The 17361-nt window shown below is 43.4% G+C and overlaps 3 non-coding genes across 3 annotated transcripts; 1 reads left to right on the forward strand and 2 right to left on the reverse strand.

Moving 5' to 3' along the window:
- The first annotated feature begins 269 nt into the window (after positions 1-269).
- On the forward strand, positions 270-342 carry trnam-cau (transfer RNA methionine (anticodon CAU)). The gene has a single exon. It is a non-coding gene; the product is annotated as a tRNA-Met (tRNA).
- Positions 343-13778: 13436 nt separating this feature from the next.
- Positions 13779-13861, reverse strand: trnal-cag (transfer RNA leucine (anticodon CAG)). Its single transcript has one exon. It is a non-coding gene; the product is annotated as a tRNA-Leu (tRNA).
- Positions 13862-15852: 1991 nt separating this feature from the next.
- Positions 15853-15924, reverse strand: trnaw-cca (transfer RNA tryptophan (anticodon CCA)). The gene has a single exon. It is a non-coding gene; the product is annotated as a tRNA-Trp (tRNA).
- Between the last annotated feature and the right edge of the window lie 1437 nt (positions 15925-17361).

Consider the following 17361-nt stretch of genomic DNA (forward strand, 5'->3'; position numbering starts at 1 on the left):
AATCCCGGACTCGTGGAGTCGCGTGGGCATGACCGAGACTGACTCGGTACCTGCTCATACCGCAGCGCTGTGAGCGTGTGAGCTCCGACTTACTCGACACACCTTTGGCCAGTCGAGCAATGGGGAACGTGTCTGACCAAAATTCAGAAGATTGTTGGTTCGATTTCCACCTGGATGGAGAGTTTTTGCAAACTGCCGATTAGTTTATGATTTTACACCTTGCAAACTGTCCTACTTGATAGAGCTGCCTGGAGATTTATACATCAAGTGCCTTCTTAGCGCAGAAGGCAGCGCGTCAGTCTCATAATCTGAAGGTCCTGAGTTCAATCCTCAGAGAAGGCATCATTAAGTTTTTTTTTCAATCTTTGCCGAAGACCAAAATCATGAATTTTTGCTTCCTGCAGCACACCAAAAGATTTGCTGCCCCTTGACCTCTCTGTACCGTAGCACGCAGTGAAGCTTAAGAAGTACATGGACCATGGGCTTGCTGAAAACTGACGCCACTTTTGTTTCTGGACAATTGACCCAAGTCAAAAGGTGAGTGGAGAATGCAAGAATCTATCTTGCTATCTCTCACCTGCTCAGCGAGCATTCGACTTGAATCATAGAAACATTCCAGCACGGAAGGAGGCCATTCGGCCCATCGAGACCACAACAGCTCTGTGCAAGAGCAATCCAGCTGGTCCCACTCCACCGCCCCATCGTTTTTCCTGATGTCATCTATGGTGCTTTTGCCAATCATGTTACATCTATGCCCTCTGCTCCTTCACCCTTCTGCAAATAGGAACGATTTCTCTCTATACACTCTGTCTAATCCCTTCATGGTTTTGACAATCTCTATCAAATCTCCAGCTTCTCCAGTCTATCCACGTAACTAAAGTCCCTCATCCCTGGAATCATTCTAGTAAATCTCTTCTGCACCCTCTTTAACGCCTTCATATCTTTCCTAAAGTGCGGCGCCCAGAAGTGGACATAATACTCCAGTTGTGGCTGAACCAGTGTTTTCTAATGACTTCCATACTTTAGTGCTCTCTGCCTCTATTTATAAAGCCCAGGATCCCGAATGCTTTTTTAACCACTTTCTCAACCTGCCATGCCACTTTCAATGATATGTGCACATATACCCGCAGATCTCTTTGTTCCTGTATCACTGTTAGAATTAAGCCCTCTAGTTTATATTGCCTCTCCTCGTTCTTCCTACCGAAATGCATCAATTCGAATTTTTCTTCGTTAACTTTCATTTGCCATGTTTCCGCCCATGCAGCCAGTCTGTATATATTCTCCTGAAGTCTATCACTATCCTCCTCACTGTTTTTAACCCTTACAAGTTTTGTTTCATCTGCAAATTTGGAGATTGTGCCCTGTACACACAAGTTCAAGTCATTAACATATATAAAGGAAAGCAGTGGTCAAAGCACCGACCCCTGGGGAACATCACTGCCCACCTCCCTCCAGTCCCAAAAACAACCGTTCACCACTACTCTGTTTCTTGTCCCTTAGCCGATTCTGTATCCATGTTGCTACTGCCCACTTTATTCAATGCCCTTCACAGTAGTTGTTTCGCACTCGCCTCCAAGCAGCTCCACGATCAGCAGAGAAATCTCGCCTTGGGTTGGCCCCCTCCCTGACGACAATCAATACTTTGTTCCAATCGGTGGTTTCGAGCATAAGCAAGTGAGCAATAGCAGAACGGGAAGCCACAGTAATCGTGAATGATGCTGAGAAGAGCCCGAGCCTGCGGAAGGTAGATGAGATCACAGGAAAGAAACAGCGGCCCCGAGCTTGAGGGAGCAGCGAGAGCCCTGTCTGTCTGCCTGATCGAAGACATTTTTGCCTGAAAGCGGTTTGAAGTGTTGTTGCTCAAAGGCACTCCCTGCTGGTGAGCAGAGGCAAATGCTCGAACAAAACAGCCGTGTTCTGACAGACACAGAAAGCTTTCAGGTTTGTCAAAGTAAAAGTGCTCTCCTGTGCCTCAGCGCCAACATGTTAAGCCGTAGGCTGCCTGTAAAGTTAAGAGAATGGCCGAGAGCTACTTACTCCAAAAGCACGTTTATTACTTCGAACCAGCAAACTTTGATCTGTTAATTGTACTATAGTTCTCCGCTCGACAAGCTGAGCGATCGAAAGGAAGCAGCTCATGTCTCTCTCTTTGGTGATTGTTCACCGTGCACCTTTTGACACTTCCGGACTCGTGGAATCGCGTGGGCATGACCGAAACTGACTCAGTAACTGCTCATTCTCCAGCATTGTGGAAGTGTGAGTTACTGCATGCTTTTTGAAAACTAGGCCAGTGGAGCAATGGATAACGTGTGGAGGTTCAATTCCCGTTTGATTCGAAAGTTTCTGCGATTTTTTTTTGTTACAAAACATACATTACTGCATAAAATTTAAGAATACACAGAGTTAAAACTAAATTTCACAATTTCGAAGCAATACAGTACAATACAGACCGTATCTCACGGTATGAACCGTCCAGTTAAAGGGGCCTCATGCTGTGATCTCACGGTATGAACCGTCCAGTTAAAGGGGCCTCATGCTGTGATCTCACGGTGTGAACCGTCCAGTTCAGGGGGCCTCATCCTGTGATCTCATGCTGTGAACCGTCCAGTTAAAGGGGCCTCACCTTGTGATCTCACGGTGTGATCCATCCAGTTAAAGGGGCCTCAAAGATTATCTTTCGCTCCAGAGTCCGCTCCGTGGAGCAGGACGAGAAGTGCTCGCGCTTCTTCTTCCAGAAGCTGCTCAGGGAGACTTCTGTGATCAGCAGCCTGAAGAAGGAAGAGGACTCGGTGACGTCTTCACAGACTGACATACTGAGTCCACCACACCTTGTAATTTGCTAATTTACCTCATGCTCATGCTTTAATATTGCATTTTTTTGATAAAGATTAGAAAGCTATTTGATAAACTTGAGTAATGAAGAAGGAGAGACAGAAAGCGATAGAGAAACAACAACAGAGCAATAAACAGGTGGAGGGAGAAACAGATACAGAGACATAGGGAGATAAAGGTCAACAGATAGATAGCTATATAGATAGATAGATGGATAGATAGAGATAGATAGATAGGTAAGTAGATATATAGATAGATGGCTAGAGAGATGGATAGATAGAGAGAGTTGGATAGAGAGATATATAGATAGATGGATGGATAGATAGATGAATAGAGAGATATATAGATAGATAGATGGATGGATAGATAGATGGATGGATAGATAGATGGATGGATAGATAGATGGATGGATAGATAGATGGATGGATAGATAGATGGATAGAGAGATATACAGATAGATAGATAGTTAAATAGATGGATGGATAGACAGAGAGATATATAGATAGATAGATGGATGAATAGATAGATTGATAGAGAGATAGATAGATAGGTAGATAGTTAAATAGATGGATGGATAGATAGATGGATAGAGAGATATATAGATAGAAAGATAGATAGATCGGCAGATGGATAGAGAGATAGATGGATAGAGAGATATATAGATAGAGAGATAGATGAATGGAGAGGTTGATGGATAGAAAGATAGATAGATAGAAAAATACATTTAAAGCAGTGGAGAGACAATGATACATTCGAATCGGTCGAAGGAGATTGATATTGATTTTTAATAAGGTGAAAATAACAATGGATATAGTTGAAAGAGATAAAGAAACATAAAATTAGTAGAAAGAGAGCACGATGGACAGATTCATAATTAGAGACAGAGTTAGAGATTGGCAGCAGCAGCGATGGAGAAATGGAATAAGTTGGAACATTGGTGGTGGCGGGGGTGTGGGGCGGCGGGGAGTGGGTGCAGGAATAGTCCGTCTTTTTGTGATAGTTTAATTGAAATGTATTGTGTCAATTGAAGATCAATTAGCAATGGACAGCTACAAATTGCCCGGTACAAACTCAAATACCCCTCGCCCCAATGAAGCTATGCTGGTAAAGAAACAACTCAATTCAAACCCAAACTGAACTGCAACAAATCAGCAAAGGTTACTTGAAAGGCATCGAGTGATGAGCTTCAGACGAAATGTTCTGGGGATGTTGCACTGAATTAGGCCGACAATGGAAGGCCCTGCGGTGATATTACGCACCACGTGTTTCTCTGCTCTAATGATGATAAAAGACTCGAAATTAATTGAATACAATTGCAGTTCCTCAACGGGACTTCCTCCTGCAGCTGAATATCCTCTTAACAGATCCGCCGCCTATCAAGGTCAACCTGCTTCTCCTGTTCGGACTTTGACATTTCAGTTAATGGTTAGTTTTGGGGTACTGTATTCGTTTGAGGTGCTGGATTGTTTGAGGAACACCATTAGTTTGAGGTGCTGTATTTGTTTGAGGAACACTATTAGTTTGAGGTGCTGTATTAGTTTGAGGAACACTATTTGTTTGAGATGCTGTATTTGTTTGAGGAACACTATTAGTTTGAGGTGCTGTATTAGTTTGAGGAACATTATTTGTTTGAGATGCTGTATTTGTTTGAGGAACACTATTAGTTTGAGGTGCTGTATTAGTTTGAGGAACACTATTAGTTTGAGGTGCTGTATTTGTTTGAGGAACACTATTAGTTTGAGGTGCTGTATTAGTTTGAGGAACACTATTTGTTTGAGATGCTGTATTTGTTTGGGGAACACTATTAGTGTTAGGCCACAGCTGGAGTACTGTGTGCAGTTCTGGTCGCCACACTACAGGAAGGATGTGATCGCTTTGGAGAGGGTGCAGAGGAGATTCACCAGGATGTTACCAGGGCTGGAGCGCTTCAGCTATGAAGAGAGACTGGGAAGATTGTGTTTGTTTTCCTTGGAGCAGAGGAGGCTGAGTGGGGACATGATTGAGGTGTACAAAATTATGAGGGGCACAGATAGGATGGATACTAAGGAGCTTTTTCCCTTCGTTGAGAGTTCAATAACAAGGGGACATAGATTCAAGGTAAAAGGCGGGAGGTTTAGAGGGGATTTGAGGAAGAACTTTTTCACCCAGAGGGTGGTTGGAGTCTGGAACTCACTGCCTGAAAGGGTTGTGGAGGCAGGAACCCTCACAACATTCAAGAAGCATTTGGATGAGCACTTGAAATGCCATAGCATACAAGGCTACGGACCAAATGCTGGAATATGGGATGAGAGTAGACAGGGCTTGATGGCCGGCGCGGACACGATGGGCCGAAGGTCCTCTATCCGTGCTGTATAACTCTATGACTCTATGAATCTATTAGTTTGAGGTGCTGTATTTGTTTGAGGAACACTATTAGTTTGAGATGCTGTATTTGTTTGAGGAACACTATTAGTTTGAGGTGCTGTATTAGTTTGAGGAACACTTTTAGTTTGAGGTGCTGTATTTGTTTGAGGAACACTATTAGTTTGAGGTGCTGTATTTGTTTGAGGAACACTATTAGTTTGAGGTGCTGTATTAGTTTGAGGAACACTATTTATTTGAAGTGCTGTATTTGTTTGAGGCACTGTATTAATTCGAGGTACAGTATTAGTTTGAGGTGCTGCGTTAGTTTGAAGTGCTGTGTTAGTTTAAAATGCTGTACTAATTTGAGGTAATATATTAGTTCGAGGTACTGTATTAGCTTGAGGTGCTGTATCAGTTTGAGGTGTTGTATTAGTTTGAGGTGTTCTATTAGTGTGAGGTGCTCTATTAGTTTGAGGTGTTCTATTAGTGTGAGGTGCTGTATTAGTTTGAGGTGTTGTAGTAGTTTGTGGTGTTATATTATTTTCAGAATCTATGTCATTTTGAGGTACTGTATTAGTTTGAGGTGCTGTATTAGTTTGAGGTACTTTATTAGTTTGAGATACTGTATTAGATTGAGATGCTGTATTAGTTTGAGGTATTCGATTAGTTTCAGGCTCTGTATCGGTTTGAGGTATTTATTAGTTTGAGATGATGTATTAGTTTGAGGTACTATATTAATTTCAGGTTCTTTATCGTTTGAGGTACTTTATTAGTTTGAGCTACTGAATTAGATTAAGATGCTGTATTAGTTTGAGGTATTATGTTACTTTCAGGTTCTGTATCGGTTTGTATTAGTTTAAGGTGTTGTATTTGTTTGAGGTACTGTATTAGTATGAGACGATGTATTAGCTTGAGGTATTGTATTAGTTTCAGATTCTCGATACGTTTGAGGTACTGTATTAGTTTGAGGTACTATTTTAGTTTGAGAAACTCTATCAGTTTGAGGTGTTATATTAGTTTGTGGTATCTGTATTATAAGGAAAGAGTTAATCTTTATATTGAATTAATATTAACCTTTAGCTTTTGCCTCTTAAGGAAGGAAGTATAAATCTCTGTTGGGAGAATGAAACTACAATCATAAGACGGATTTGCTTCATTTTATATGCATGCATATGTTTAACATAGAGACTAGTCGATTCTGAAGTCCAGAAACGGTTGGATTGCAGCTGATATCATAATACTCGTAAGTTAATTGTCCTTTTGATATAAACAATTCTCTGACAATCATAACAAGACCTTTAAATCATTCACAGCTGGTGTTTATGTGTGTCAGACAGCATTGTGTGCTATTCGTCTTACCAACTTCACAGGGAAGCAGGAGAGGTGTGACATCTGTATGATTGCTCCGTATCATTCCAAGCTGACGCAGCGGGAAAGGGCTGTACTGGTGAGAGATAAACACCATTCTGCTTTCTGGTCAATGGGCAAGGCCATATGTTTTAACTAACAAGTTCCAAAGTTATAGTTATAATTAATGCCTAAAGCAGAACACCTGGCTGTGCGGAAGGAGCCTGTTTGCACCACAAGGCGACATCTAGTGGAGGAGTGTAGTTAGGTGATGAGGGAAGTGATACTCTGATAACATGGAAAATGCTGGAAACCCTCAGCAGGTCAGGCAGCATCTGTGGAGAGAGAAACAGAGTTAATGTTTCAGGTCAATGACCTTTCATCAGAACCAAGTTGGCCAGTTGTGTTAGGTAATAGTATGAAACATCGGAATTGTTTCACTCATATGTGCTGATTTGGGGACTTTTCCATCTTTGGACGTTCAAGATCAAAAGTAAAATAAGGGCTCGTCCGGGATCTCTCACATATTTGGACAAACAACCCCAAAGCTGGAATCATACCCCTGGACCAACGAGCCCACTGATAAAGACCAGTGCACTCAAGAGCCAGCCATCGTAAAACCCTTTTTGGTGGCTATCCTTGATAAGCAATTATGAGGACAGGTTGCATATACCAGACTTGCATTCCCTTGAGTATAGAATATTAAGGGGTGATCTAATTGAGGTGTTTAAGAAGATAAAAGGATTTGACAGGGCAGATAGAGACGATTTCCTCTGGTGGGGAGAGTCCAGAACAAGGGGGCGTAACCTTAAAATTAGAGCTTGGCCGTTCAGGATTGATGTCAGGAAGCATTTCTTCACACAAAGGGGAGTGGAAATTTGGAACTCTCTCCCCCAAAAAGCTACAGAGGCTGGGGGTCAATTGAAAATTTCAAAACTAAGATTGATCGATTTTGGTGCGAATTCGGGAGTTTAATAACTTTGACATTTTTTCCCTGTGACTTGTATCGTTTCGATCGATGAAATGATGGCGAAAAGAGTCAGTGTAAATAGAGTCAGCAGTTCATGTTTTCCCGAGACACTTCCTTCAGACCGGAGATCGAAAAGTTTGTCGTTTCCACAGTATAGCGGTTATCATGTTCACCAGTTACACGCAGAAAGTCCCCAATTCGACCTCGGAGGGATGCATTTTGTTGGGACTTGCTCCCCACAAACCTCCAGGGTCGAGTTTCTTCAAGCGTGAAAGGGGCGACAAATCTTTTTAAATTTAACAGCGGATGCACCAGATTCATGGTATAATAAGCACGAAACATTTTTAAGCAGACTCCTAAAATAAAGTATGTAAAATGGGAAGGGAGAAAAGTTCATGACATGCAAAGCACAAAGATTTATTGACGTTTTAATTGTCACTTGGCAAACAAGTTAGCATTTCCTTCAGTGTGCAACAGAACGTATTAATGGTGATTAAAGAAAACATTAAATGTCTCACAGACTTCAATTATTTTTGTGCAATGAACTATTCCCAACCACAAGGGAAAACCACATCAAACATATATATTTAAGTATATAATAAGTATATATACATATATAATCCATGTCGTGAGTGGAGCTCGTGACGCAACTGTAGTGCATCTGATTCCCCATCAGAAGACTGTATATCAAAATCACTATTTATCTTATCATTCATAGGAGCCTGGATAATTTCGGAATTAATGCTTTTTAACAATAAACGGAACATTGGTCACCAGTTCTGCGGTGTCAGGGAGGGACGCGTCATTTAAAAATAAACTACTGGTAGCGGTGACCAAGTTAAGGCACAGCAGGTGTTGGGACAAGTGAGTGAACCGTCTTAGTTCAGTTGGTTGTTGCTTAAATGCCCGGGTGCTTGATTCTGACAAATTGATGGGCCCGAGGGAATTTTACAAGTGATGGTCATTGCTCCCTGTCATTGATAATTGAAATGAAATGTTAATCTGGCAAAGCCGGCGAACAAAATATTAAACTAGCGAAACAAATGCTGAGCAAAATTAATTGCAATGTTTGGGGGGAAGTGCAGCTGAAAAGCAGAAGATCTGAATGGAATGATCAATGATTGAGCGGAATACATTGCTCGACTTGTTACTCGATTGCCTTCTGCACCATGGAATTCAGGAGAACCTGTTTCATGGTTTGCACTGAACCCTTGGAGCGGAGCCAACAGCCGGCTCGCTGCAACAACAGACAAGGAACTAACAGTTTCCTCAGGCTTGGCTAGCTCAGTCGGTCGAGGATTCACCTCCTGATCGTGTGTGCGAGTTTCAACTTTTACGCGACACGTTTACGGACCCCAGCGCTCCATTTTCGCTGAAATGGAGAATTACGACGCCACCTTTTTCTTGATATCACAATTGCTGGCGTGCGACGGAAGGGTTCCGTGTGACGTTCCAGTCAAACCCCCCGTCCGGGAACGCAACGATTTTAAAATACTCATCCTTGCTTTCAAATCCCAACATGGCCCTCGCCGCCTCCCTATCTCTGTAACCTCCTCCAGCCCGACAACCCTTCGAGATCATGTGGCTACAAGAGTAGGTCAGAGGCTGGGTATTCTGCGGCGAGTGACTCACCTCCTGACTCCCCAAAGCCTTTCTACCATCTACAAGGCACAAGTCAGGAGTGTGATGGAAGACTCTGCACTTGCTTGGATGAGTGCAGCTCCAACAACACTCAAGAAGCTCGACACCATCCAGGACAAAGCAGCCCGCTTGATTGGCACCCCATCCACCACCCTAAACATTCACTCCCTTCACCACTGGCGCACTGTGGCTGCAGTGTGTACCATCCACAGGATGCACTGCAGCTGCAGCAACTCGCCAAAACTTCTTCGACAGCACCTCCCAAACACGCGACCTCGACCACCAAGAAGGACAAGGGCAGCAGGCACATGGGAACAACACCACCAGCACGTACCCCTCCAAGTCACACACCATCCAGACTTGGAAATATATCGGCCGTTTCTTCATCGTCGCTGGGTCAAAATCCTTGGAGCTCCCTTCCTAACAGCACTGTGGGAGAACCTTCACCACACGGACTGCATCGGTTTAAGAAGGCGGCTCACCACCACCTTCCCAAGGGCAATAAATGCTGGCCTTGCCAACGACGCCCACATCCCATGAACGAAAAAATAATCTCTGTGCTCCTCCAATTCTGGCCTGTTGGGCATCCCCGATTTTAAACGCTCCACCATTGGCGGCTGTGCCTTCAGCTGCCTCGGCCCTAAGCTCTGGAATTCCCTCCTTAAACCTCTCCACCTCTCTCTCCTTTAACACATACCTTAAAACCTAACTCTCCGACTAAGCTTTCGGTCACCTGTCCCAATATCTCCTGATGTGGCTTAGTGTCACGTTTTTTTTAATAACGCTCCTGTGAAGCACCTTGTGACGTTTTACCACATTAAAGGCGCTATGTAAATGCAGGTTGTGTCCTTTGGTTATCGACTCTCCTGCCAATGGAAACAGCGTCTCCCCATCGATTCTATCAAAATCCACTCATAATTTTGAACACCTCTATTAAATCTCAACATAACCTTTTTTTGCTCCAAGAACAATCCCAGCTTCTCCAGTCTCTCCATATAACCCATCCCTGGACACGATGCAAGGTGGAGGGTTGCAACCAGGTTTGCAAATTATTGCCATTCGGGAGCTGGACAAATCGAAAGGAACCGAAATGACAAACAGCTTTGTGAATCTGTAGATACGCTTTGGGAAACGCAATTGGAGGCGAGTAAAGGACTGACCAGACAGGCGGCCAAGACGCATCTGAGTCGGCATGTCCCCCTGGAACAGTTACTCTGATGTTATGAGTGAAATTAAGAGGTCGGAGCCATTGAAAGCGCTCCCAGTTACTGCAGATCAGGGATCAAAACCTGACATCAGCGTCAGGACGCTCAGAATACTTTTTTTTATTCGATCATAGGATGTGGGCGTCGCTGGCGAGGCCGGCATTTATTGCCCATCCCCAATTGCCCTTGAGAAGGTGGTGGTGAACCGCCTTTTCAACCGCTGCAGTCAGTGTGGTGAAGGTTCTCCCACAGTGCAACGAACTAACAGACAAAGCACCGCTGGGCGCGCCGGTTGCAGGAGAGCTGGTTGGCGGTGATATCGACGCTGTGAGCGAGACCAGACCGTTTCCATGTTTCCACAAACAATGTCCCATCATTTATTTCTGGAGAAGGAACACTGATAGTGGTCAATTGCATTTCTGTGGCTGCAACATGTAACTTTGGCTAGGTGACACGCTGCTTTAGTGTATCTTGCAAATCAAAACACCGGATGGTCTCTGTGGCGCAATCGGTTAGCGCGTTCGTCTGTTGATTGAAAAGTTGGTGGTTTAAACCCACCCAAGGACGAAAATTCCACCTTTTTTCCACACTTTCTGGTTCATTGCTTCATTCTGATAGCCCTGAAGCCGGTGCCAGGTTTTAATTTCTGATTTGTAGTAACTGGGAGCACTTTAAATGGCTCCGATCTCGTAATCTCTTTTCAAGTTTTCTAATGTGTGATTTGGCTGCAAGAAAACACTCTGTGATCAATGTCATCTGAGCATGCCTGATTCGCCATAATTTACACTGCGGTCGGATATCAGGCACATGAAAAAAACATCGTGAAATGTTTGTGTGGGCGCGATGCTCTGGGATTCCCTGACTGACCATCTCTGAAGCCTTCCGAAATACAGCGCAGTAAATGGATCCCTGTGAAATGAGCTCCTGGACAGCAATGCGGAAATTAGTTTGGCTGAGGGTTTATGTCCCGAACACGGCGACTGAGCCATCAGGTTTCTGTAGTGTAGTGGTTATCACGTTCGCCTCACACGCGAAAAGTCACTGGCTTGAAACCAGGCAGAAACATTTTGAAACCTTGTTCCCATAAAAAATGAGTAAATATTTTACGATTCACACTGCTGATGAAATGTGAACAAAGTCCATTTCTCCCAACCCTGTTATTGCAGTCCGCTGGGAGCAGGCGATGAAAGCCAGCGTGATATTGGTCTCACACCCCGTGGGACCTGGCGGAGATTTGATCAGCCCTATCTATTCAACCAATAAATGAAACGGTGTTTGAGAAACATTCATATATATAATAACATCCAGTATCCTGTCTTCAGAGTGCGTGGCGCAAAAGTCTGACTCCAGATCAAAAGGCTGCGTGTTCACATCACATCGGGGTCACTGTTTCTTTCACCGCTCACTTGAGACTGGATAATTCCCGAATGAAGGTTTTAATTGCCTTTTCACAAAAAAACAGATGTTTGGTCTGAACCTCGACTCAGTGCCTACCCAGTGGCAGGGAGGGGAACGCCTGATACCCTCATTTATTTCATGCAACAAACTGACAAGAAAACTAGTATTGATTCAAAATCGACCTGCAGATGGACACACACAGAAAAAAGACAACCACAGAAACAGACAGCAATTACTTGCATATATACATATATATATATATATCGCCTTTAACGTGGTCAGACGATTTAAGCTCGGTGAACTTGCTTCAGCTTTCTGAAATGTCCTTGTCCATCCTTCAGAGATCACGGGAAATATATTTTTTGCCTTTCGAAAAAAGACGCGAAAAGCAGAGACCTGATATGTTTTCAATACGGCTGGTGAAATGGCCGGGCTATTATAAATTAGTCGTCGCATTTGAAACATTTAAAGGCGACTACCTAAAAATGACTTAGTGGAAATTTGAAATCACGGTTACTATTTATTTAGGTCTGAAAGAAATAACATTAAACATATCAGTCAGTGCCCGCGGTGAGACGGTGATGAACTTGTTTGCTGCGAAGTTCACCGCTGGGCTAAAGTTGACGCCGTTTAAAAGACGCGAACCCACTCAATGTAAAGGATGAGCTCATAACCAACAGGTCCCGTCAACGTCAAACACCTTCTTTCTTGTTCAATAGAGGGAGCAGAGGCGTGGACATCATCAGACGCCAGCAACTTGAAGCAATGGAACAGATAAAGGCACAGATGCAAGTTCCAAATCTTTTCAATGCAAAGTTATTTCACTTTATTTAAAGTGCCGTGTGGCTGAAAACGGGTCCCAGATGATTTGCGTTCACTCGTGACTTGTTTTCCAGTGTTTGTCCGTCAGGTTTGCAATTCAATTTGTATTGGATATTGAAGATATTTCAGGATGATTGCACAACATACCATGTGTAAAGCAACCATCTTGATAACTTCAATCATCACACACTCTACATCGACGCTGCAGAGGCCCCAGCACCCCTTTCAATATTATTTTTCTTAACTCACAGTTTTCAAAAGGGAATTGGATAAACGCTTGGATGGAAACATTTTCAGGGCTGTGGGGAAACAGCAGGCGAGTGGGACTAACTGGACAGCTCATTCAGAAAGCTGGCACAGGCACGTTGGGCCGAATGGCATCCGAATTGCGCTGTCTTATTCTATGATTCTATAAATAGATCAATTTCCGCCTTTCACTGAGCCTCCCTAAATGGAGCGCAGTAATCGTGTCCCTGTGAAATGAGCTCCTGAACAGTAATACGTGGCTGAGCGGTTTGAAACTCTGGTCAAGCACCTTACAGGAAATTTCCTCTCTGAGTTTGATTAGTTTATCAATTATCTCCCCACCTTTCCATCTTAAATGTCTTTACATATTTTTTTGATCTCTTCTTCTACTGTCATGCCCACAATACTAGTCTCCCTGGTAAATACTGAAGCAAAGTGATTATTTAATATTTCTGCCATTTTGCTGTCATTGCCTGTGAGTTTGTCGTGTGTATCCCTTAGTGGCCCGATTCCAATCCTAAACTTTCTTTGGCTGTTGATGTGTCTAGAATACTTTGCTTTTTATGATATTCCTTTTTGCCTTTCTAATAGTTCTTTAGACTTCTTTCCCAGCCTTTTCAAATTCCCCTCTCTCCTTTATTGTCTCGTCTGTGCCTTTTCTTTCGTTTCAATTTTACCCTTATTTCTTTATTCATCCCTGGTGTGTCATTTCTGGCTCGTTTGTTCTTGCTTTTCAGTGGGATGTATTTCTCCTGGACTCTATTGATCATCGTTTTAAATGTTTCACACTGCTGTTCTATTTCTTTGTCCAGGTCATTAATATGTCAAACATTTCACCGTTGGAAACTTCTCAAGTCACATATGCATGACAAAGCCAGTTACTTTTGTGGGAGGAGCAAATCAACTTGGCAGAAAAATCAGCTGCAGCCCAATTCACAAATAAAATATTTCCACGTCTTCGTAAAATTAAGGGATGTCAGAAGTGGGATTCGAACCCACGCCTCCAGAAGAGATTGCGACCTGAACGCAGCGCCTTAGACCGCTCGGCCATCCTGACCACCCAGCTCAACTTTCATTCTGCATTATTTCTGCACTGTTGGCCAGTGAAAGCAGCATAAAAGTTTAAAATGGCACTCGCCCAACGTGGGCTCAAACCCACGATTCTGAGATGAAGAATCTCATGCTCTACCGAATGAGCTAGCTGGGCCGAAATGCTTTTAACCGCCCTATCTATTATTGCAGCAAGCAGGAGAAAGACTCCATTTCAAATTATTGGAATTAATTCTGAGGGACAGGATAAACTGTCACTTCGAGAGGCACGGACGAATCAAGGACAGTCAGCATGGATTTGTTAAGGGGAGGTCGTGTTTGACTAACCTGATTGAATTTTTCGAGGAGGTGACAAGAAGGATCGATGAGGGTAGTGCAATTGATGTCGTCCACATGGATTTTCGCAAGGCTTTTGAAAAGTTCCCACATGGTAGATTGGTCAAAAAAGTAAAGGCCCATGGAATCCAAGGGAATGTGGCTTGTTGGATCCAAAATTGGCTCAGTGGCAGGAAGCAAAGGGTAATGATGTTTTTGCGGCTGGAAAGCTGTTTCCAGTGGGGTGCCGTAGGGCTCGGTACTTGGTCATTTGCTTTTTGTGGTATACATTAACGATTTGGACTTAAACGTAGGGGACATGATAGCGAGGAGGAAAGCTGTAGACTGTGGGGGGTTCAGGCAATTTTCTGATAACAAAGCAATCAATCTATCTCTGAACGAATTTTGAACGAATATGTGTGTTTGACCCGGCACAGGCACGATGGGCCGAATGATCTCCTCTTGTGGACTAACATAATACGATGATACTAATTGTTGTCAGATGGAAAAGCAACACATTCCAAATAAGAGCAGAGACAGGAAACTCGTCTAACCGCAGAACAGCACGGTGAGATATTGTATTTGAGAAGGATGAGGAGGGACAGATTATCATGGTGGTCGTCACATAGGGTATCATTTGTAACTTTGATAAGGACCATTTCATGCTGCGACAGGGGTGGAAAACTAATCGGAGAGATTCATCCCGGGTGCGGCCCCATCGTGCGCGGTGAGACGGAGGGGGGCGAGGGGAAGTGTCAGAGCTGGGGCTCACCGGCGGAAGCAGCATAAAAGATTAAAACGGTACTCGCCCAACGTGGGGCTCAAACCCACTACCCTGAGAGTTTTCAAAGAAAAGGGGGAGTAGCCACTGTCGGCATCTCTTGCTGTATTTGAAACAACACATTCCACGTACGAGCAGAGAGAGGACACCATTCAATTGCCCAATTTGTTAAACAAAATGCCATCGTTTTCCGTGGTTTGGTGGTTCCCGGTTCGATTCAGGGGAGGAGCTTTATTTTGGAACTTGGTCTCCATAGACATCCCGATCGATTTTCTTCTCCTGCCAAAACGGGAGAAAGTGGCTGCTCCCTTATTCTTTGAAAGCTGCATCTTTTACTTCATTAAACAGATAACTTTGAGTGAGAGAAAACTGATCCACAATGACGCTCATTTCAAGTTTATTCCCTTTTAAACTGGAAGGATATATTGGCTTTGAACAGAGTGGCTTTTGAAAGGAGCTAGTCGGGTGGGATCGACAAACCATTTCCGCTGGTGGGGGACAAGGGAACCGAACCAACCATCTACCAAGTTCTCCTGAATTCTGAGGTGCAATGGGGAACCGACCAACAAAAGCCCTTTCATTGACCGTGGAGGTTCATACAATTTTCTGATAACAAAGCGCTCAATCTATTTCTCTTGTCTATTTCCCGATGTTTCCGGATACTGTCTGCATCTCTGCCCTGTGTTTATCTCACTATGTGTCCACATGCAGGGTGGTTTTTGAATGAAGACGTGTGATTGTCTTCTGTTTGTTACATTAAATAAATAGAGGGCATCAGTTGCTTCACTCCCTGACACTGGGGAAACAGAGGCAGACTTTAGAGGAGGGTTCTTTTACTTGTGAAGACGCAAAGAAAACATTTATTGCAGAATTATACAAACCAATTTCAAGGGAGAAAACGGTGACCCCGACGTGGTTTAAACACACAACCTTCTGATCTGGAGTCAGACGCGCTACCGTTGCGCCACGAGGCCTGGGTGCGGCAATGGGTGTTTGATTTCTCAATGTTTGCCAAGCACCGCTTTATAGCTCCGATATCGGTGGAATGGGTTGGCTTTCAAATCCCCGCCCACTCCCACCAGATGTCAGGAAGCATCAGAAGTCTCCTTCACCTGTCAGCGGCAGCATGGCGCTCGCTTCCATCGCCTGCTGTCAGCGGACTGCAGCAAATCCAATTACATTCATCCTGCACCCAGAATTATCACATCACATGAAAAGGATGTGGGAAACTGCTCAAGATACATAACAGGAGGGGAACCTTCTGAAAAACACTTAGACTTTCGGTGTTTAGACTTCGATTCGAACTGCGAAGAAGAACGTGTGAAAATATAAACTATGGGTGTGATGTTTATATATCAAGTGAATGTTTGTAACGGATTTCTCCCGTTACTCTGACAACTAAGGGTTGTTAATCCATCAACAATGACTTCCGCTTGATTTTAGCACGAGTGGTTACAAAATAGCAAGTTTAATAGATTGACTTACAACAGAGTTGCACTACAGTTGTCTTCAACATTATATTCAACAGTATTATTATTATTATACAACTGTCGACAGATTACATTAATTACAAGCAATTAACACAACCTGACCTGTCTACGAATCCAGGTGTATCAGACCTGACCTTTGCGGACAGCCTGTGGCAATGAACTTCTGACTGTCCCCGATTGAGAGCTCTAACATTTGAGAAGGGAGCATGCCCTCTCTTTATACGATTCAGCTGCATTGTTCTGTACGTAAGCACCACTGATCTTAACTCATGGTCGTAAACCATCCCACTTTGCTGACTTTCAGAAACCACCAAGAATTGTTTCATGTCTTAGTGTTTATTTAGCTTTTCTCTGTCACCAGGTTTTAGATGCTTATACTAGGTTAGCACAACCTGGAGTTCAGGTGTCCACGACACTCAAGTTTCTCTGGACATCAATATTTAATAGTTTCTCACCATTTCAAAAATATTATGTTTTTCTGTTCTTCCCACCAAAGTGAATGATCTCACATTTCCCCACATTATACTCCATCTGCCACCTTCTTGCCCACACATTTAACCTGTCTATATCCCTTTGCAGCTTCTTTGTGTCCTCCTCATAGCTTACTTTCCCACCTAGCTTTGTATCATCTGCAAACTTGGATACATTACACTCGATCCCTTCATCAAGTCATTAAAAGTCTTCGACAGGTATATAAATAGCAAACAGGTAGTAAGAGGAGGGGTAAGACCGATTAGAGACCAAAAAGGAGATCTATGCATGAGGTACTAAATGAGTATTTTGCATCTGTCTTTACCGAGGAAGAAAATGCTGCGGAAATCACAGTAAATGGGGAGGTAGTTGATATACTGGATGGAGTGAAAATTGCTAAAGACGAGATACTAAAAAGGCTGGCTGTACTTAAAGTCACCTGGTCCGAAT

Source organism: Heptranchias perlo, unplaced genomic scaffold (genome assembly GCF_035084215.1).
Source record: "Heptranchias perlo isolate sHepPer1 unplaced genomic scaffold, sHepPer1.hap1 HAP1_SCAFFOLD_47, whole genome shotgun sequence".
Lineage (NCBI taxonomy): Eukaryota > Metazoa > Chordata > Chondrichthyes > Hexanchiformes > Hexanchidae > Heptranchias > Heptranchias perlo.